At 40.9% G+C, this 22,464-nt stretch overlaps 1 protein-coding gene across 4 annotated transcripts in view; it reads left to right on the plus strand.

The window, feature by feature from the left end:
• Positions 1-22,464, plus strand: part of LOC147011133 (protein diaphanous homolog 2-like) — a 119,204-nt gene that overhangs the window by 21,507 nt on the left and 75,233 nt on the right. The window lies entirely within an intron of this gene.

The following is a 22,464-nucleotide window of genomic DNA, read 5'->3' on the forward strand; positions in this document are numbered from 1 at the left end:
GTTAATTTGTTTGCCGCATCCAGCCAGAAATTTCCACACCTGCAAACTGGAAACAGTTCCTTTCCAGAGGGGAAAACAAGGCCAACCTTCCTCAGTTTTACACAGGGTGCATGATCAAAAATGCAGTCGCTTTATTGAGTGACAGACACTATACATCAGTGGTGGACAGTGGACAGGGGAACAAGACTGTGCAGATCACAAAGGAGAGCTGCATGGAAATTGAGAAACCTGAGAAATTCCAGGCTCTGTCCAGTTTAGGGAAAGGTTTGACACTGCAAAAGGCAAAAAGGCAGCAGCCATAATATTTGTTGGGGCTCTTTATGGCAAAGCAGATTGTGAGTCTTTGAAGTCCCTCAGGTGTGACGAAGCAAGTTTAAAAAATCATGATTACAAAGCCGCTACCTCTGACAGATGACAGCTTATACCTGCACTTTCAAAGGTGGATCTACCAGGTAAGAATGTGGTGAGAGGCTATCATTGACATGCAACAGTCATTGGACCCTACCGAGCTTGGCCACGAAAAGACGGTGGATGAGACATCTACATTGCCAAAGTTGATGAACCAGCTTACTGCCGCCCAGAGCTATTAAAGGACCTAGTGTGAAATTTTTTGTATGCATAGTCTAGGCTCATGGAAGAGCTAGTACTAGTACACTGAATGGATCGGGACTAAAGGAACAGCAGAAAGAGGGAAGAAACACCAATAGAAAAGTTGAAGGCCAAGATAGAGGGAGGATTGGATAAAGAATGTGTGCATGGAGGATGCATGGGGTGGACAAGATGGATACAGCAGGAAACTTTCAGAAGGGAAACCTGGAAATTTGGAAGGAGGAAGGCTTGGGATGGGGTGAGGGAGGGATGGTGAACAAGGGTAGAAAAGATGATGGTTTAGGATTGGAGACAACTTTGCCCACCAGACTCCTGTGGTTCTCAATGCATGTGCCTTGAAGCCGACCATCCTTGTACGGCAGCACGTAACTGTGAAAGCCTGAGCCCAGTTGACGCAACAGAATGATGATCTACTGCACGTAGAAATCCTCTGCCACATGCTGCACTACATAACAGCAAGTCTGACATTGAATCAAGACGACATGTAGTTTTCGAGTTATCTAGAGGAATGAATTCCAATTGGCCCACTTTATTGACGGCTCACAAGGGCTACCGGGCACTGCCCGGCCGGGTGAGCTTTCTCAGCGGTGGTTTGGGGACATGTTGGACATTGAAAAGCTTTGGAGTTGTTGGCTTCATTGTGGTTACCTTTTGCCTGCGGGCTGGCAGCAGCACTGCCTGACCCCACATTACAACATACACTTTGCGGCGGCCTTTGGTGGCCTCAAAACGGCCTTCAAGGCCAATGTGCTGTCACTTAAAACCTTGCCCAGATTCTGAAGTACCTCCATCCAAACTTGGGGCCTCTCGGTGCTATGGTTTGGCCATGAAAGAATAACGTATAAACACACAAACAAACAAACAAACACTTGAAAATATGTATATACGTTGACGTGATGAGAAGTGAAAATGTCTGCCATCTTGGGAAATGGTTGCGTCTGCAAATTGCCCTCTCTTTTCAGCTCGTCATCACATTGTTTTTTTTTATCTCAATAAATTAAATATTAATTTTATCCCAAGACTGATAAATGCAGCTACGTCCTGTTTGAATCCCACCATTTATCAGCCTTCACATCGTATGAATCCTTCCAACATGACCGTATCAACCAAGTTTTCTCTTCCTCGGTTATTCTTCACTAGAATAGATTTTTATTATCTTCTTGATTTCTGAGCTCAGAATTCTTTCTTTTTAGAGATACTCCATTCATTTATCGCATCATTCTCACCTTTGTTCTTTTCATTTTTTTTTTACTACTTTGATCCGCATTGCTGACACTTCGCTTCCATACATCAATACCAGCACGGTGTTATTTGTAAAATTTCCAGTTGGGGGGGGGGGATAAATTTGACAGACATCTTGAGTTTTTTTTGTTGTTGTGATTTTTTTTACAATATACAAAGCTGTACGTAACAATAACGACATAAAGCTGAAAAGTTACATTACAATTGAAATGCAGCCCCGTGGGGGACTGACGGTTAATTCCCAAATAGACAGGGTTAAAATGAGGGACTATGGGAAAAGGGCCATGGCCCCCCTTCCTCAAGTGGTCCAGTCATGGGGCACACAACTTAAATTAACGGCATGGTCCTTATGTTTGATGAAGAGTTTTGGTTTGCATCTGGCCATCGGTTTCTGAAAAGATTTTAATACAAACTAGAACTGCCACTTTACAACTGCTGGCAGTGATGACCGGGTACCCAGACCTCCGCTTTTGATACGACGTGAGACTTAAATGATGGTCGCAAAGTTTTGCGTCGATAGGATAAGTGGTTCCAGAGAAAACGATATTTAATATTGTTCTTGAATCAAACATGGCTGCCAAACCATGTGACCTATCGATTAGAAATTAACAAACTTATATTCCCTACTCATGTGCAATACGTATGTGAAGTTTCCCCTTGATCTGATGAGCCGTTCTGGAGAAGAAGATGTTTGAAGGTTTAGGGTAAATTGAAGATGGCCGCCAAACCGTATGACCGATCGACAAGAAATTAACAAACTTGATAAAGGACCTCATGAGGAATGTGTGTGTGTAAAGTTTCGCCTCGATCTGTTTGGCCGTTCTGGAGAAGAAGATTAAAAAAAAAAAAATTCCAAAACAAGATGGCTGCCGAACCGAGTGACCTATGACGTCATAATATTTTTTTTCTGCGGTGAATTGTTGTGCGGATGAGGCTCAAGAAATTTCAGATTTTTCCGATGCAGCGTTGTACCTAACAAATTTTGACCGGCACACCTCTAGACCGATGACCTCACGGAAAATCACCCCTGTTCCCCTTGAGGAGCTTATTCAAATGTATGAAGCGAAAAATTTTTCCAATGCACCGTTTCAGAGATAGAGGTCCAAAGTTTTTCGTTTTTTTTCAAGATGGCACCCGTACCACGTGACCTATGACGTCACAATTAGCAAGTAAGTTTGCTATCAAAAAAGATACATACTATGGTGAAAATTTTGTGTTGATCGGACTTACCGTTCTTGAGAAAATGATTTTTTAAAGCGAAAACCCGCAAAATTGCCGGCGGAAAAAGAATAATAAATAATAAGAAATAATAATGAAATAAACAGAAGTAAAACAATAGGGTTCCCTGTCAGGATGACAGGGTACCCTAATAAGGAAATAAAGAGAAGAAAAACAATAGGGTTCCCTGTCAGAATGACAGGGTACCCAAATTACCTGAATTTAATTTGAAACCTACCTTTTTAACCTCCTTATAGCGGGTGGTCGATGGGGAACACAACCACATGAGCTCTTACTGTTCTGATGTATCATACCAAATGTTGTCCATATCGCTCAGGTAATTGTTGAGAAGATGTTTTCGTGAAAATGAGCGATTTGGAAAGGGGGCCTCCTTTCATGGCCTCCTTTCCGGGGGAGATACAGCCGTGAGGAGCACAACTCAAGGTAAGGGCATGGTGCTGATGCCTTGTCGCGAGTTTGGTCTGGACCTGTTTGGTGGTTCTGAGAAGATTTTTGAATAAAATACCAATATTTGGTGCAAAACCCCCCTTTGACCTCCTTCGTAGGGGCGCATCTGGATGGGGAGCACAACCCCATGAGATCTTGCTATTCTGATGCATCATATCAAATTTGGTCCGTTTCGGTCGAGGAGTTTGCGAGGAGAAGATGTTTTAGTCAAATGTTAACGGACCTGCATACGGCCGGACACCGGGACCCAATCTCTAGGCTTATTTCAGAGAAATAACCTAAATATATAATTAATATATTTAGCACACAAAAAAAAACGAAGTAATAAAAAAATAATCTTGGAACTATTTAAGCTCTCCATGTACAGATTCAAAACTTATTACTTTTTACGCAACTTGATCATCGACTTGATTCTTATCACTCAAGCGACCTCGACCATTTCGATGAACAATCCAGTTGGACCCACCGGCCGCCACCTCTCCTTTGTTTAAACTTTCAATAGATGATTCAAATTCTTGTTCACAACTCTTCTTCTGGGCCTTCAACTTTATTACAGTCCAGGTCATTATCCAATTCATTTTCTTCAATCAAGAGTTTTTCAAATCGTGATTTTTCATTCCCTGTCAATACAATATCATCTTTTTTTTTAACAAGGAGATGTTCGTTTTCGTTTTTCAGATTAACTCCATCTGCATCTCTTCTATCCGTTACCATCTGCCTGGATATTTTGAAAATGTTATTCTTCCCATCTGGTGTAGTTGAGCCTTTTCCACATTCTTCATACACTTTATTCTTTGCTATCACTATTTCCTTCTATATTTCCTTCCTCAAACGTTTATAACCTTTATCTTGATCTTTATACTTTTGCTGCTTGTTCTAAGCTTGTTCTTAGCATATCCCATCGACATCATGCCTGGTATTGGCTTCATGGTTAGGGTGGCAGGCTTTGGATCCAAGTGTCCTGAGTTAAAATCCCGCTCAGCTGTTGAATTAATACCAGGTGTGGTTAACTTGGCTTGCCATCCTTCTCAGGTCGGCAAAATGAGTGCCAGCTTGATGGGATCCAGTGGCGGAGTGGCGACCCGTCCAGGATTGTGTCCATTAGCCAAGGAGACTGCTTAGGCAGCACCAACGCTCTGCACAGAGTATGGTCCCAATCTCCTCTCCTCTCCATCTACATCTTTAGAAGTTGCAAACGTCATCTCATTTGTCACATCTTCAAATTATTCTCTTGTTTTCACTTCTTTTACCTTCCAAACTTTCATGCATGCAATTTGCTTGAGACCGTTACTTTCATTGCAATTTGTGATTTATAAAATCTCCTCCTACCAATCGATGCTGAGTCAAACATTCTTCCCCAGTTATAACTTTCACATTGCTCACCCTTCTTTTTCAAACTCCTTCACACTAATTGATATAATCAATCAATCTGGCTCTTTGAAATTCCGCTTGAATAAGTGACGACTTGTTGTTTTCTTTTCTTTTCTTGAAGTAGTTATTGAAGGTTTCCACCATTTCTACTATCACATCTCCTGCCTCATTCCTCTCATCATGTCTGAATTCACCAAGAACCACGTTTGATCCATTTTGTTTCTCACCGATATTTCCGTTCAGATTTCCACCCAAGATCACTCATTTGCACTTTATTGCCTTCTTCGTCAAAACGAGGTGTTCGTTCTTCTTCACCGAGACTTGCTTGGGAGACACATACACGCTTACAATATTCAAAAATTTATTTTCTTATAATAATTTTCGTTATCATATTTCCTGGACGGAATCTCTTGACGGTGACCACTTTTTCGATAAACCAACCTTTCTACGACAAGAACAACACCACCTTTATGCTGTTTTGTTATCGACACCAGAAGAATTTATGTCTTTCTTTGGTGTAGCCATTAAGTCATGGACACAGTCATTTTGGCTGCATTGCTAGTTCATTTCCTCCTGAGTGTCCACCGTCCCTCTTTCTTGTCGTAAGCAGGTGAACTTTCCCACATTGCACTGAGGGCTGTTCCATGCCCACGCTTTTGAAATACCACAACGAGTTTTGGAGTTGAGGTTTCGACGGCCGGATGCCCTTCTTGACATTAACGGGTTTTTTTTTTCAGGGAACGTTCCGTTAGCCTTCAGTTAAAAAAAAAATCCTGCACTGTACAGCGGGTGAGTAATCTAGTTTTAAGGTGCTGGCAATTCACTATTCACACCTCTGTCTTCAGTTTATATCAGAATAATCACAAAAGGCAAGACAGTAGGGGGTTTAAATAGGAGAGGCAATTCGTATTGTGGTCGACTATATGGGGCTTTTTATCAAGATAGAGAGGCTCATTCTCCACCTCATCACTATTCCTTTTGATTTTTAGCTCGTCTGTTCGAAGAACAGAGAGCTATAGCGATTCCCCCGGCGTGAGCGTGAGTGTCAGCGTCAGCGTCAGTGTGAAAATGTTAAAGTTTTTGGTGTAAGTTATTTAGAAGCTTGCCATTCATTTAATATGTGTACTAGGATGCTGATATTTGGCATGGAGGTTCCTTTGGGGTATATTATTGGTGTAGTGAATTTGAAATTAAAAAAGTAATTTCAATTTTTTTTTTTTAATTCTTGACCTGTTTTGAACTTAACTTTTTTGAAGCACATCAACATTAAAGTTTTTTCCTTTCTAATGTTTTTATTCACCACACTATTTTTTACTGATTACAATATACAACTAGAACTGCCACTTTATAACTGCTGGCAGTGATGACCGGGTACCCAGTCCGTCCGCCTTTGATACAACATGGGACTTTCTGCAGATGACAGTCGCAAAGTTCCGCATTGAAAGGATAAGCGGTGCCAGAGAAAACATTATTTAATAGTGATACAAACACAGGCCTGCTTCGAGAGGGCGCGGAACAGACGAGTTACGAACCGGGCAGCACAAAGCATTCAATTTCGTTATTACTGGCTTCCAGATTCAAATAATTAAATAATTCTGGCTCCCAAACCGCATGACCGATCAGATTGAAATTTTAAACTTTTGTTTCGCACGTCACCTGAATTATAAATGTGAAGTTTCGCATATATAGAGGCAGCGGTTCCAGAGTAAACATTAATTAATATTTATCCTTCAATCCAAGATGGCGGCCAAACCATGTGACTTGTGATGTCATAATTTGCACCACGTGTGCAAACACGATGGTGGATGATAACTGCAAATGCTTTCTCCAGGTTGAGCAGTTCCAGAGAAAACATTATTTAATATTTTTCTTAAAACCAACATGGCTGCCAAACCCTGGGCCCGATCCCGTTGAAATTTCAAAGCCTCATTCCGCATGAGCGTTCCACCGTAAACTTGATGTTTCACATTTATTGATGCAGTAGTTCCAGAGTAAACATTAATTAATATTTTTCCTTCAATCCAATATGGCTGCCAAACGTTGCGCTCGTACCTCAAAAGGGGATGAGAACTTTTTATTCGTCATGGAGAGGCGGTCATAGTGGTGGAGTTTTGCCTGGATCTGTTCAGTCGTTTCAGAGAAAAAGACGTTTTAAGATATTATTTTTCAATCCAAGATGGCTGACGAACCATGTGACCTATGACATCACAAGTTTAAATTCTGCTTCCAACTGGGTATTAGAATACGTATGTGAAGTTTCGTGTTAATCGGTAAAGGTGCGTTTTTCTATCCAAGATGGCCGCCAAACCATGTGACGTGTGACATCATAATTTTTACCACGTGTGCACACACGATGGTAGATGATAATTGCAAACTGATTCGTTTGGTTAAGCGGTTCCAGAGAAAACATTATTTAATATTTTTCTTAAATCCAAGATGGCGGCCAAACCGTGTGACTTATCAATTCGAAATTAACAAACTTATATCGCCTACGTGTCCCGAATATACTTCTGAAATCTGCCCTTCATCCGACCAGCGCTTCTGGAGAAGAAGATGTTTGAAGGTTTTAGGGTTTTTTCAAGATGGCCGCCAAAACCATGTGACCGATCAAGAAGAAATTAACAAACTTGAGAAAGGACCTCATGGGGAATATATGTGTTAAGTTTCGTCTTGATCTGTCTTGCCCTTCTGGAGAAGAAGATTTTTAAAATTTATTCATTTTCAATCCAAGATGGCTGCCGAACCTTGTGACCTATGATATCATAAATTTAAATTCTGCTTTCCATCGTCGACACGAACAAGTGTGTGAAGTTTCGTGTAAATCGGATCAAGTCTATTTTTCTATCCAAGATGGCCGCCAAACCATGTGACTTCTGATGTAAAAATTTTTTACCATGAATGCAGACTTGAGCGAGGAAGGCACTTGCAAATTTTCGCTTCGATGGCTTATGAAATACCAGAGAAAACATTATTTAATATTTTTCTTAAATCCAATATGGCGGCCAAACCATGTGACCTATCACTTCGAAATTAACAAACTTGCATCGCATACATGTCACGAATATAGTTCTGAAATCTCGACTTCATTGGATCAGCGCTTCTGGAGAAGAAGATGTTTGAAGGTTTTAGGGTTTTTTCAAGATGGTCACTAAACCATGTGACCGATCAAGAAGAAATTAACAAACTTGAGAAAGGACTTCATGGGGAATATATTTGTGAAGTTTCGTCTTAATCTGTCTTGCCCTTCTGGAGAAGAAGATTTTTAAAATTTATTCATTTTCAATCCAAGATGGCTGCCGAACCTTGTGACCGAGGATATCATAAATTTAAATTCTGCTTTCCATCATCGACCAACAAGTTTGTGAAGTTTCTGTGTAAATCGGATAAGGTCTATTTTTCTATCCAAGATGGCCGCCAAACCATGTGACTTCTGAGGTAAAATTTTTTTACCATGTATGCAGACTTGAGGGAGGAAGGCACTTGCAAATTTTTGCTTCGATGGCTTATGAAATTCCAAAGAAAACATTATTTAATATTTTTCTTAAATCCAACATGGCGGCCAAACCATGTGACCTATCACTTCAAAATGAACAAACTTGCATCGCATACATGTCACGAATATAGTTCTGAAATCTCGACTTCATTGGACCAGCGCTTCTGGAGAAGAAGATGTTTGAAGGTTTTAGGGTTTTTTCAAGATGGCCGCCAAATCATGTGACGTATCAACAACAAATTAACAAACTTGAAAGAGGACCTCAGGGGGAATGTACCTGTAAAGTTTCGCCTTAATCTGCCTAGCCCTTCTGGAGAAGAAGATTTTTTTTTAAAAAACACTAAAAAACAAGATGGCGGCCGAATTACGTCATCGATGACGTCAAAAAAAACATTTTTGACGATGAATTTTGGTGTAGATTACGCTCAGAATTTTTCAGATTTTTCCTATATGGCGTTCTACTTGACGAATTTTCACCGGTATATCGCTTCACCTATGACGTCACGAAAAATCACACGTGTTCCCCATAGGGAGCTTAGTAAAATGTATCAAACGAAAAAATTTTCCATTGCACGGTTTCCGAGATACAGATGTCCAAAGTTTATCGCTTTTTTCAAGATGGCGACGGTACCACGTGACCAATGACGTCATAATTATAACGTCATTGTGCTATCAAAAAAGATACATACTATGGTGAAAATTTCCTGTCGATCGGACTTAGTGTTCCAGAGAAAATGATTTTTAAAGCGAAAAAGGGTGCAAAATGCCGGCGGAAGAATAATAATAATAACTAGAACTGCCACTTTATAACTGCTGGCAGTGATGACCGGGTACCCAGTCCGTCCGCCTTTGATACAACATGGGACTTTCTGCAGATGACAGTCGCAAAGTTTTGCATTGATAGGATAAGCGTTGCCAGAGAAAACATTATTTAATGGTGATACAAACACAGGCCTGCTTCGAGACGGCGCGGAACAGACGAGTTACGAACCGGGAAGCACAAAGCGTTCAATTTCGTTATTACTGGCGACCAGATTCAAATAATTAAATAATTCTGGCTGCCAAACCACATGACCGATCAGGTTGAAATTTTAAACTTTTGTTTCACATGTAGCCTAAATTATAAATATGAAGTTTCGCATATATAGAAGTAGTGGTTCCAGAGTAAACATGAATTAATATTTATCCTTCAATCTAAGATGGCGGCCAAACCATGTGACTTGTGACCTCATAATTTTTACCATGTATGCAGATATCATGGAGGATGACAGACGCAAATTTTCGCTTCGATAGGTTAAGCAGTTCCAGAGAAAACATTATTTAATATTTTTCTTAAATGCAACATGGCTGCCAAACCATGTGACCTATCAATTAGAAATTAACAAGCTTGTATTCCCTACTCATGTGCAATAGGGGTGTGAAGTTTCCCTTGATCAGATCAGGTGTTCTGGAGAAGAAGATGTTTGAAGGTTTTAAGGTAAATTCAAGATGGCCGCCAAACCATGTGACCAATCAAGAACAAATTAACAAACTTGAGAAAGGACCTCATGGGGAATATATGTGAAGTTTCGGCTTAATCTGTCTTGCCTTTCTGGAGAAGAAGATTTTTAAAATTTATTCATTTTCAATCCAAGATGGCTGACGAACCATGTGACCTATGACATCAGAAATTTATATTCTGCTTCCAACTGGGTATTGGAACACGTTTTGTAAAGTTTCGTGTTAATCGGTAAAGGTGCGTTTTTCTATCCAAGATGGCCGCCAAACCATGTGACGTGTGATGTCATAATTTTTACCATGCGTGCATACACGATGGTAGATGATAATTACAAATTTTCGATTCGTTTGGTTCAGCGGTTCAGAGAAAACATTATTTAATATTTTTCTTAAATCCAAGATGGCGGCCAAACCGTCTAACGTATCAATTCGAAATTAACAAACTTATATCGCTCACGTGTCCCGAATATAGTTCTGAAATCTCCCTTCATCCGACCAGCGCTTCTGGAGAAGAAGATGTTTGAAGGTTTTAGGGTTTTTCAAGATGGCCGCCGAACCATGTGACCGATCAAGAACAAATTAACAAACTTGAGAAAGGACCTCATGGGGAATATATGTGTGAAGTTTGCCTTCATCTGTCTTGCCCTTCTGGAGAAGAAGATTTTAAAATTTATTCATTTTCAATCCAAGATGGCTGCCGAACCTTGTGACCTATGATATCATAAATTTAAATTCTGCTTTCCATCGTCGACCCGAACAAGTGTGTGAAGTTTCGTGTAAATCGGATAAAGTCTATTTTTCTATCCAAGATGGCCGCCAAACCATGTGACTTCTGAGGTAAAATTTTTTACCATGTATGCAGACTTGAGGGAGGAAGGCACTTGCAAATTTTCGCTTTGATGGCTTATGAAATACCAGAGAAAACATTATTTAATATTTTTCTTAAATCCAACATGGCGGCCAAACCATGTGACCTATCACTTTGAAATTAACAAACTTGCATCGCATACATGTCCCGAATATAGTTGTGAAATCTCGCCTTCATGGGACCAGCGCTTCTGGAGAAGAAGATGTTTGAAGGTTTTAGGGTTTTTTCAAGATGGCCGCCAAACCATGTGACGTATCAACAACAAATTAACAAACTTGAAAGAGGACATCAGGGGAATGTACTTGTAAAGTTTCGCCTAATCTGTCCAGCCCTTCTGGAGAAGAAGATTTTTTAAAAACACTAAAAACAAGATGGCGGCCGAATTACGTCATCGATGACGTCAAGAAAACATTTTCCGCAGCAATTTTAGGCGTAGATGATGCTCAGAATTTTTCAGATTTTTCCTATATGGCGTTCTACTCTGACGAATTTTCACTGGAATATCGCTTCACCTATGACGTCACGAAAAATCACACGTGTTCCCCATAGGGAGCTTAGTAAAATGTATCAAGCGAAAAAAATTTTCCATTGCACGGTTTCAGATACAGATGTCCAAAGTTTATCGCTTTTTTCAAGATGTGACCGTACCACGTGACCAATGACGTCATAATTATAACGTGATTGTGCTATCAAAAAGATACATACTGTGGTGAAAATTTTGTGTCGATCGGACTTAGTATCCCAGAGAAAATGGTTTTTAAAGCGAAAAAGGGTGCAAAATGCCGGCGGAAAAAGAAAAATAATAATAATAATAAACAGAAGAAAACAATAGGGTACAATTCTGTACTGACAGGGTACCCTAATAATAAACAGAAGAAAAACAATAGGGTACCCTGTACTGACAGGGTACCCTAATAAACAGAAGAAAAACAATAGGGTACCCTGTACTCACAGGGTACCCTAATAATGCGTAATAATAAACAGAAGAAAAACAATAGGGTACCCTGTACTCACAGGGTACCCTAACTAGAGGGGGACCACTCGGGAGAGTGCAAAACCTCCGCTGCCAATACTGCTGGGTCACTCAAGTGAACCTTATATCTTATTCATTAAATATGATGTCAACAGTGATGACAGAGTTATAGTTCTTTTCTCCATTTTTTTTGGGGGGGAAGGGGGGGTTAGAAATCACTTAAAACATGTAGAAATGCAAAAAAAAGAAATCGAAATTTTGTTGAAAAAAAAAAGTTGCAAAAATTTGTTTTCTCTAACAATTTTTTTTTTGGGGGGGGTTGGAAATCACTTAAAACATGTAAAAATGCAAAAGAAAAAATCGAACTTTTGTTGAAAAAAAAAAAGTTGCAAAAATTTTTTTTCTCTAACAATTTTTTTTGGGGGGGTTGGAAATCACTTAAAACATGTAGAAATGCAAAAAAAAAAATTTGTGAGGGGGTAACAATTTTTTTGGGGGGGGGGGTGGAAATCACTTAAAACATGAAAAAATGCAAAAAAAAAATTTTTTCTCAAACTATTTTTTTTGGGGGGGGGGTTGGAAATCACTTAAAATATGTAGAAATGCAAAAAAAACATTTTTGTTGGGGGGTAACAATTTTTTTGGGGGGTTGGAAATCACTTAAAACGTAGAAATGCAAAAAAAAAAAAAAAAATTTCTCTAATTTTTTTTGGGGGGGGTCCAAAATTTAATGGCATAATCCTTGGACCATACCTAACCCCCCCACCAAGTTTCGTCGAAATCTGTCGGAGTTTTTCTGTAATACTGTTCACAAACAAACAAACACAGAAAGGGGTGAAAACAGTAACCTCCATCCATCTTCGAAGATGGCGGAGGTTAAAAACAAAATTCATTCAAAAAACACCGCATAAATGGAAATATTCAGGTTTGATATTGTTGTGGATCCGGGGTTCGAGGCTCACCAAGAGGGGAAGCACTCGAGTTCCTCCCGAACTCCCGGTCCTGAGGCCACTGGGCACGGATGACTCCGCGCGCCGGCGGGTTGCGAATCGACCACGAGTGCCGATTGGTACCGCCAATCCAGGCAGGGTTTAACCATTTCACGTGGCCTCACCAATGTGGGGTCTCGTGCCCTCGATACATGTTTGTATTTGCTTTCAAGATCAGGTGCAGCCGAGCGGAGCTGCCGAGTATGCGCCAGCTAATAATAAGAAATTGGTGGGATTAAACTTCCCAGGACACACTACGTGCAGACTATGTTGGACCAATGGAGGAAAAGACACGACGAACTGGGTACATTCACAATAATAGCAATTTATTTCCAGCAGGGCTGAGGAAAAGCATGTGGAACAACAATCAAATGTTATTATAACAAAAGTAATATATAGGGCAGGTAAAAGCAAGGATTGGTGAGGTGCGGCAAAAAAAAAAATACATGTACATACAAAAGAGGATACAGTGCAGACCTAACCCGATCCTAAAACTTCTACGATCTTATCTTCTACTATACTAAAAAAATAGAATATGTTTGTATGTGTGTGTGTTTGTTTGTTTGTTTGTTCGTCCTTTATAGGTGACCGAACCGTTGGATGGAATGAGATGGCATGTGTGATCCTTGGGACATGAGAACGGACATTGGGGAGGGGGGGGTCAAGTTCAAGGTCAAAGGTCACGGGGTCAAGGTCACCGGGTAACTTCAATTTCTCAATTTCATCCGATTGAGATTTGACCAACGCCATTCGACAGATATTATCAAAATTAAATGACATAGTTGATTGACGACATTCACTTCCGACTTCCGGTTTTCGAGTTGTGACGTCATAAATTGACTAAAACGTCAATTTTTCATGTTTGTCCTTTATAGACGGCCAAACCATTGGATATAATGAGATGAAACTTGGCATGTGTGATCCTTGGGAACGGACATAAGGGGATCAAGGTCAAAGTTCATGGGGTCAAGGTCACCGGATAATGCCAATTTCTCAATTTCATCTGATCAAGACGGGACCAACGCCATTCAACAGATAACTGTACCCGCCCATGGGTGGGTACTTTGCTAGTCTTGTACTAACGTGACAGGCGCCGTCAGAATCATTCTCGAGGAAGGTTAGAGAGCAAGAAAGAGAGAGAGAAAGTTTGAGGTGTTTGCGACCTCTTTTATACCTGGTGTGGCGGACGGGTCCGTGCTTCCCAGTCGCTTAGGAGGGGGAGAAGGGGAGCAAAACTAAGGCTGTCTAAAGTGCATGGTCAGAGGAATGTTGTAGCATTGTGGTTCGAGTCTGGAGAAGGTTGAAGTGAAATGCCGATTGAGTAATGGCGTGAGCTTCGAATGAAGAAGAAGAAAGTTTGGCTGCAAATACTGCAGTAACTTAACTGATGGACGATTTGGATAAAATTTCCTTTGCACGCTGAATTATCGGTTTCTCAACATGTGTGCACCACAATGTCGTGATTAATCCTCGTTACTTCCGCCACCAAAGGTGGACGGCCGTTATGTTTCCACCTCTGTCCGTGTCTGTCTGTTTATCTGTGAGCAGCGGGATATCTCAAAATGTTAAAGACGGATTTGGACGAAATTTGGTGGACATGTTGGGTGTGTAACAAGGACGAATTTATTTAATTTTGGTGAAAATCCGGACACGGATCCGAATCCAAGATTTAAAAAGTGATTATTCACCGTTGATGGATGGACAAAACTTGGTGGATGAGTTGATTCGGTGACAAGAACAAGCCGATTTGAGTTTCATTCAGGTCCAGATCTAGATCTGGCCTATCCATGAGATACAAAACATAAACTGTTAAACCTGGCAGAGGTATGTGCCGTTCCAGTGGTTCTCCGCCCCTCTGACCAGGTCGGAGACAAAGGACACTAAAATGAGCAACTGACCAATTTTCCGTGCATGTATTTTTGTGTCCATGATATTTAAAAAAAAAACCCGTTGAACATTTCGCTTTCATGTTGCAGATATATAATCCTCATGACAGTATTTCGACCTCGTTAGATTATGGTTGTGATTGGCAGAATTATGTGGCCATGGCAACCATCTCGGTAACTTGGCTTGTGTATGGGATATTTCAAAAACCGTTCAACATTTGGCTTTCGTATGACGCAGATCTATCTCTTCCTCATACCACCCAAAAGGTGCGGGACCTGGAGTATCGGCTCCTTATTCTTTTTATCCTCATCGGTACAGTATCCTTCTCTATGCATTTTACGGTTTGCGATTTGAGTCAAGCGTAAAGTCCAGGATTTATCTGATCAATTTGCAAGCCATGTGATAAATCGGTAAAATTGTAACATCAACGATTTGCTCAAGACGAGGGATTACACCGTATGTTTATTGGGGTTTTTGTGCATATGAGGTCAAGTCTCGTGGAAGAGCTAGAACACACAACCGATCAGGACGCAACAGTTAAATCCGTTGAAAAGTTACTCGACTTGTTGTGAACGCCCCGTCGCACTGTTAAGAATGTGGTTAAGTACAGTTTGTGCATGTGACGAAGACGAATTGATCCGATTTTGGCGTACATCCAGATTCCATATTTCTTTACCATTGAGAGATTGTGCAAAAAAACGATATATAGCAAGGTATGTCAAAAGGTTATGGATGAGTTGCTTCGGTAACAAGAACAAGCCAATTAGATTTTGGTGTGTGACAAGAACGAATGGTCTGGTTGCAGATCTGGCCTATCAGTGGGATTCAAATCCCCCCAGACTTTTGTCATTGAACTGTCTTTTATTTATTTATTACTCCCCCTCCTTGAAACTAATATCCTCAGCATCGCCAATCTCATTCTTCCCTCCAGTTCTTCAAGACAGCTGTTCACCACCATTTCAGATCATCCCCCAATCCACAACCGTGATCTTTTCTGCTCCCGTTAACTCTCCCCAAGCCCATCTCTTTCAGTGTTTTCAGTTTTTCCTTCTTCTTCTGTGGCTTTAGCATTTTTGGATGGATCCATCTTGTTCACCCCGTGTCCTCCCCGAGCCCGCATTGCTCCCCATGTCCCTTATTTCTCTTGCTCCTTCACCCCCACTGTTGGTGTGTTCTCCTCTGCTCCTCCCCTCAATTTTTGTTGTTATTTTCGTTTTCTTGCAGCCTGATCCATTCTGTGGTCTAATTTTGTTCATGTCAGAGATGAGAGCTGTTTTGTTTGAGTGTGCCATGTGGGTGCGATCCTTGAAGTCCACACAAACAAATTTTCATTTCTCAATTTGTTTTTAGATCCTCATGGAGGATCTCTAAGTCTTACTCATGTTGTTGTTCTTGTGGACAGTTTTGTTTCACATCCTATAGTTTTCATCGAAACTTCCTGAAACTTGGCATATATGTGTAAAAATTCCCTGCGCAGACAGTAACCATCTCCGATTTAGAAAATTCCTCCGAGGAAAAAAAAGTTATGACGTCAAAATATCTCCGCTAATAGAAATTGCCTAAAAAATTATCTCCGAAACGAGGCAAGATTTTTGAATTCCGTTTGCGGGAATCGAACGGGGCATTAGCAGAGATGACTTACCGCACATATGATACATCACTATGACGTCATATCAATTTTTATGACGTCATTCCTATTTTTTGACATTTTTTGTTTCACAACCCAGAGTTTTCATCGGATCTTCGTGAAACTTGCCATGTATATGCAGAAAGCCCACGCGCAGGCAGCAACCATCTCCGATTTTGGAAATTCTTCCTCGAAAAAAAGTTGACGTCATAATATCGCCGCTAATGGAAATCGCCTATACCATTATCTCCGAAACTGGGCAAGCTGTTTGAATTTTGTTTACAGGAATCAAGCCGGGCATTAGCACATATAATTTATTGCAAACTGGATACATCACAATGACGTCATATTCGTTTTTATGACGTCATCATTAAGAGGACGAGGATCTTAGCTCATTCGAGTTTGTTCTTTAACTGTCCGGTACTTCAGGCCTTGTGTTCCAATGCTGTTCATTCTTCCCCACACTCATTCTTGAAAAAGGAATGTGTTGCTTCTTCTTTGCTGAATGTTTCTTACTCCTTAAATAACTTTTTTTTTCTTTTTTTCATAATCATGGTGTTTAAAAATTCTTTAATTCTGTGCACAGAATGTGTGCATTGTGCACACACCTGCCCAATTCGCAAGCAATGTGATCCCACCTGTGGTATTTTCACTGAATATCGAGAAGTCGGGATCCCTGAATCCCCCCCCCGCCCCCCACTGAAAGCTTTGCGGTATTGTTGCGCATTTAGCTTCAGTCGTCTATCCAACTTTGAAATGAGCAACTGCAAGTTGAATTGATTTGTGTAATTGTCAGGAAATAAAAGAACTCGTCTTCCAGACTTTGGACTCAGGATTCGACTCTTTCGGAATCGGACTCTCCTTGCTGCGACCAGTGTGACCAGTCCTTGGCTTTTTTCACAAGATCTTGGCTATTCGTTGTTCACCTTGGCGTCTTGGTTTTCTGTAGGTTTTCTTGGCGTATGGGTTTTCTATTATCATCGCTTTTCCGAAACCTTTTGAATTCTTGGCTTTTTTCATTGGCTCACCTTGGCATTTATGAAAATGAGGAGTGGTCACACTGGCTGCGACTGTGCTGCCCCACCATTTGAATTTCGAAGATGCATTAAATAATAAGTGCCCAGACGTAACGAGCCTCCGTGAGTCTGCAATAACAACAATAAATGTATTCTTGATCATTTATCTACCTGTGTCACGCAATCACTTTTGCCAGGCAGAATCATCGACCAAGTGATGCAAGTTTTGTCATCAGTTCTACTTGACCCATTTACTGTTGAGTAAGCGGACTTGGAATGACTGAAGGAAGGGAATACCGTTATTGCAATCAAAGTGCGGTTTGTAAAAAGCCTTCACAGCTCAAGCCATATTTGGACGTGTTTCAATGTAATTAGCGATTTACACCACCATTTGGTTTCGTTGTTCATCTGGGAGTGGTGCCAAGAGGAAATGGAGGTACATTACTTCACAACATCATCACTCCACAATTGCATTATGAGTTTCTGTTATTTTGAGGGATATAAACACTGCCCTGCAGTTTTAAGTTTCCTCGACTTGGATCTTTTTGGTGGGAAACATATGTTAACACCTTTTTTTTATCCTTTTTAAAATTAAAAAAAAAAACACAAGCAAAGATTAAATGGAGTCATCCTATTTCACCAGAATTTTGGAGTTGCACTGTCTTTTTTTTTTCTTAACCTCCACCACCAAAGGTCGAAGTTACGTTTTTCACCCCCATTTGTCTGTTTGTGTGCAGGATATCTCAAAAAGTTGTGGACAGTTGGGTGTGGGACAAGGACAAATTGATTGGATTTTGGTGAAGATCCGAATCCAGATCCAGTGATTCTTCACCATTGAGAGATGTGGCCATAAACGATATATAGCTTGACATTTAAAAAAAACATGAATTTCCCCGATATGTTCGACTGGATCGGGTATTGTGAATTAAATAAATGTGCTCTGCCGAGTGCACTTCAAGTTTGTCTTGTATTTGAGGTGGTTGCTCACCTTGGTGAGACCTTGCAATGCCACCACCTCTCTCATGAATGCATTTTATGACTTTTGTGTCTGTCTTGGCTGTTTTCTTCTTCTCTTCCTCTTTATTTTTTTTGACCTAGCGCGTGCAAAGCAAAAACCAGGGTTAAGTGATTTTGTTCACTTTGTCTGTCTGTCTGTCTACAAACGTCATTTTATGTTTGAGGAACTACTTAATTTGAATTCAATGCTATATTTAGAATACCAGAACCATCCTCTCCCCACAGCGGCTGCTGGTGAGGGGGTGAAAGAGAGGGGGGGGTGTTTCTACGTTAGTCTGCGGGGGGTGCGATAAGCAGAGAATGCTTCAAGGACACCAGGTTTCCTCCAAATCTTTCAATAATTTTAACTTCCTGAATGTGTGCCCCATGAAAAGCCACGATAAGCTATTGAAAGACTTACACATGGATTTCGCCCAAGGCAGAAAACCCCCCTGGAGTGGAGGTAAATCTCTGTGGCAAACAACCAAATGTATGGCAGTCAGACAGACAAACACCATGTTGTGTGTTTTAGTGGACGAATCAGAAAACAAGGCTGCAGTTTCGCAGTACTTTGGCTCTGAATTTGGCAACATGTACGGAAACCATCCCGATCGCGCGTGCGCACGGAGGAGTAAGGTAATTGTTTTAGTAATTTAGTCTGTCTGCCTATCTGGCAGTGAAAAAATATTGAAAATCATGTTTATCGGGAAGTCATAAAGGATGCAAACAACAGGCACAAGTCACTAATGCAACGTGTTAACTTGGGCAGTGTAAAAGACGCTGCATCATCGGCGGTAAACTTCCAGAATTTTTGTTTTTTTTCTACAATCTTTAAAATCTTTGTTTTATTTCAATTTAATCATTTACTTGAACACTCACTGAAGAACACAAAACGCCGTCTTGGCACTTTCAAAAAACTTCCGTTCAGCAGTACTTGGACAAAATATTCCAGAGTTTTATGTCGTCGCAACAAATCAAATTTGCTGCTCATAGACCCCGCCCAGATCCTTCCTGTTTTTTATTTTTTATTTTTTCTCAAGACAGCGCGGGGTAAGGTGTTCAATGAACCCGATATTTAAAAAATATATATATATATATATATATATATATATATATATATATATATATATATATATATATATTTTGCTTTAACTTTGTCAAATTCTTGTCGCGACTTCCCTCGATGGCTTTCCCTGTAAAAGATGTTCTGGAGAAATTCTATTCTACAAAACACAATAGTACAAATTCTACAGAACTGTTTATGTTTCCGGGTTGTCCGTCTGTCCGTCCGTCCGTCCGTCCGGATTTTCGTTTAAGCGATTACTCAAGAAGCAAATTGTAGAATTTCATCAAACTTGGTACAAAGGTAAAGTTGGACAGGGCAATTAACTGATTCGATTTTGGGTTAGATGTGATAAAGGTCAAGGGTCAAATATGTCAATACTCAAGTGTTTGTGCGGGAGAGCGGAGGCATACCCGTCGCCTGCGCGCAGTCTCGTTTTGGGATGTTGTTTGGAGCAATTTCTATTGAGATAAAAGAGCAGGGTGAAGGACGGACACGCAGATAGTGGTGTGAAGGGATAAAGTGGCCATGTAACATGCTGTACGTGGGCACTTGAGTAAACATTGATAAATTAGTGTTCATTGTAATTGATATCGGCTTTTTGGTTCACGAGCGCCAGCCAGAGTGACCACTATATTCGTTATGTCTGTGTGTCTGTGTGTCTGTCTGTCCAGAGCAAAACTCTGTGAACTTTGATCTGGTCTTGATGAAACTTGGTTATGTGTTCGATATCAATGTCTAGTTGTGTTTTCCTGGTTGAGGGCGTGCTACGCCCATTGTGGGCCTAGCCACGCCCCAAAAATAGCCATTTTTAGGGGGTAGTCGGATTAAAAATCTATCTTCTCCTCGGGAATTGACTGAATGCAATGAGTTCTTCGGTATTTGAATAGCAAAATGAATTATCAAAAACTTGTCATTGTCCGATTTTTATCCCCCGCCGCGTGGCGGAAGGGGGATATTGTTGTCACCCAGGTCGTCCGTCTGGCTGTCCGTCCGTCCGTCCGTCCGGGCGTCAACATTTATTGCTGTGAGTGTGATAACTCGTAAACTGTTCGCCATATCGATTTGAAATTTGGGTCACACATTTACCACCTGAAAAAGAAGAACCCCATTGATATTGGACGTGGCCGGATCCAAGATGGCCGACTGGGGCGGCCATCTTGAAAAAAATGTTTTTTGTAAAAATGGAAAACCGCTTATCTGATTTCAATTATTTTTGGTGACTACGTTCCTCACCCCTGGGGAACTTTTTCGAGATGATGACCAAATGATGTCTTGTTTCCAATTCACCTCCCTCATTATCTGGAATATGTATGACCTTTTTCATTCAATGGTGGGGGATTCCCCATCTCTGATGGTATATTTCATTTTCATCCCAAGGTCAGGGTCACAAGGTCAAAAACTTAGAAAATTGCAAATTTTGACATAAAAATCATATGACCGCCCAAACTTTGAGAGCGAGGATGACAATATTTTTTATGCATAATCTTGAGGTCATTCCCACATAAAGTCTTGAAACCATTTTGCTCTACCTCGAACACCTTGCCCGTGGTGCCCCCTTCAAGTTTGTTTTTACGCCAATTTCATCAAAGTATGGATAATCCGAGGAGTGCGAAATGCCATATAACCTATATGACGTTGTATTGTTCCTGGAATGTTCCAGAGGAAGTTTTGCACCAGAGGTCATAATCCTTGACCTTTGACCTTTAAAGGCCACAAAGGTCAAATTTTCAAAGTTGTGGGAATCAAACCGGGTTTTCGACCTTCGACGAACTAACTACATTAAGCTGTAGCACGTATCCTGTTTCCTTATTTTAATGTCCACAACATTGTTTTGTGACCTTTAAAGTTCACAAAGGTCAAATTTTCAAAGTTGTGGGAATCGAACCGGGTTTTCAACCTTCTTCGATGAACTAACTCCATTAAGCTATAGCACATATCCTGTTTCCTTATTTTAATATCCACAACATTGTTTTGTGACCTTTAAAGGTTATGCAAAGGTCAAATTTTTAAAGTTGTTGAACGAAACCGGGTTTTCGACATTTTGCAGCTAATAACCTGTCACTCGTACCACATCATGTTGATCATTTTTATAACTTGGTCAAACATTATCACATTGTCTCATCCTTAACTTCTGAAACGATCTACATCGTCAAATACCGTTCGTGAACCATCGTCATCTTCAGACTTGTTTTCCTTTCAAAATCACAAAGTACTGTACAGCAATTTTTTTTCTTCTTTTTATACTTCCCGTTTCGGTGTATTGTGGGCTGGCATGGTGGCCTTGAGGTACAGGTGCTCTCCTCTGAGCTGTCTAGCCTGGGTTCGAATCTCAACTCAGCTATAAACTATTATCTCATCTCATTATCTTGTCATCCTGGTGTTGGCTTAGCGGTTAGGGTGGTGGCTTGGGATCCTAGGGTCCTGAGTTCAAATCTCGCTCAGCTGTTGAATTAATACCAGGTGGGGTTGACTCTACCTGTCATCCTTCCGAGGTCGGCAAAATGAGTGCCAGCATGCTGGTATCCTGTGTCGGAGTGGCGACCCATCCAGGATTGTGCCCAATAGCCAAGGAGACTGCTTAAGCAGCACCAACACTCTGCACAGAGTATGGTCCCGATCTCTTCTCTCTCTTGGGATCCTAGGGTCCTGAGTTCAAACCCAGTTTTTTGCTGAATGAACACCAGTCGGTTGACTCAGCCTGTCATCCCTTGGCGAAATGAGTACCAGTGTAGCAGCCAAAAAGGCTGCACATGATGGGAAGGGGTATCAACGGATTGATTAAATCTGGTATTGGTGTGGTGCAGGCATGATGGGCCGAATGGCCTCCTCCTGCACCTTAATTCCTTGTAAATCCTTGTAAATCTCGGTGTTTCACAGGCAGGGTAATTCATCAACATGCGTGCCATCCCTCGGGTGGACGTTAAACTGGACGTCCCATCTGCCAGCATTTGTTGGTGTACGTTTAAGATCCCACGGTGTTCTTCGCGATGAGTAGGCGAGCGATCGCCAGCACCCTGAACAAATTGCAAATTCCTGTTCTAACTTACATAGAGCACTACATCAGCAGCAAAGCCACACCCTCAGTTAATGATGCTACCCCGCAGACTTGTACTGCATACGAAAGAGGGAGAAGATAGTGAAGGT

Source organism: Eptatretus burgeri, chromosome 16, assembly GCF_056783735.1.
Source record: "Eptatretus burgeri isolate ZD-2024b chromosome 16, Ebu_testis_v1, whole genome shotgun sequence".
Classification (NCBI taxonomy): domain Eukaryota; kingdom Metazoa; phylum Chordata; class Myxini; order Myxiniformes; family Myxinidae; genus Eptatretus; species Eptatretus burgeri.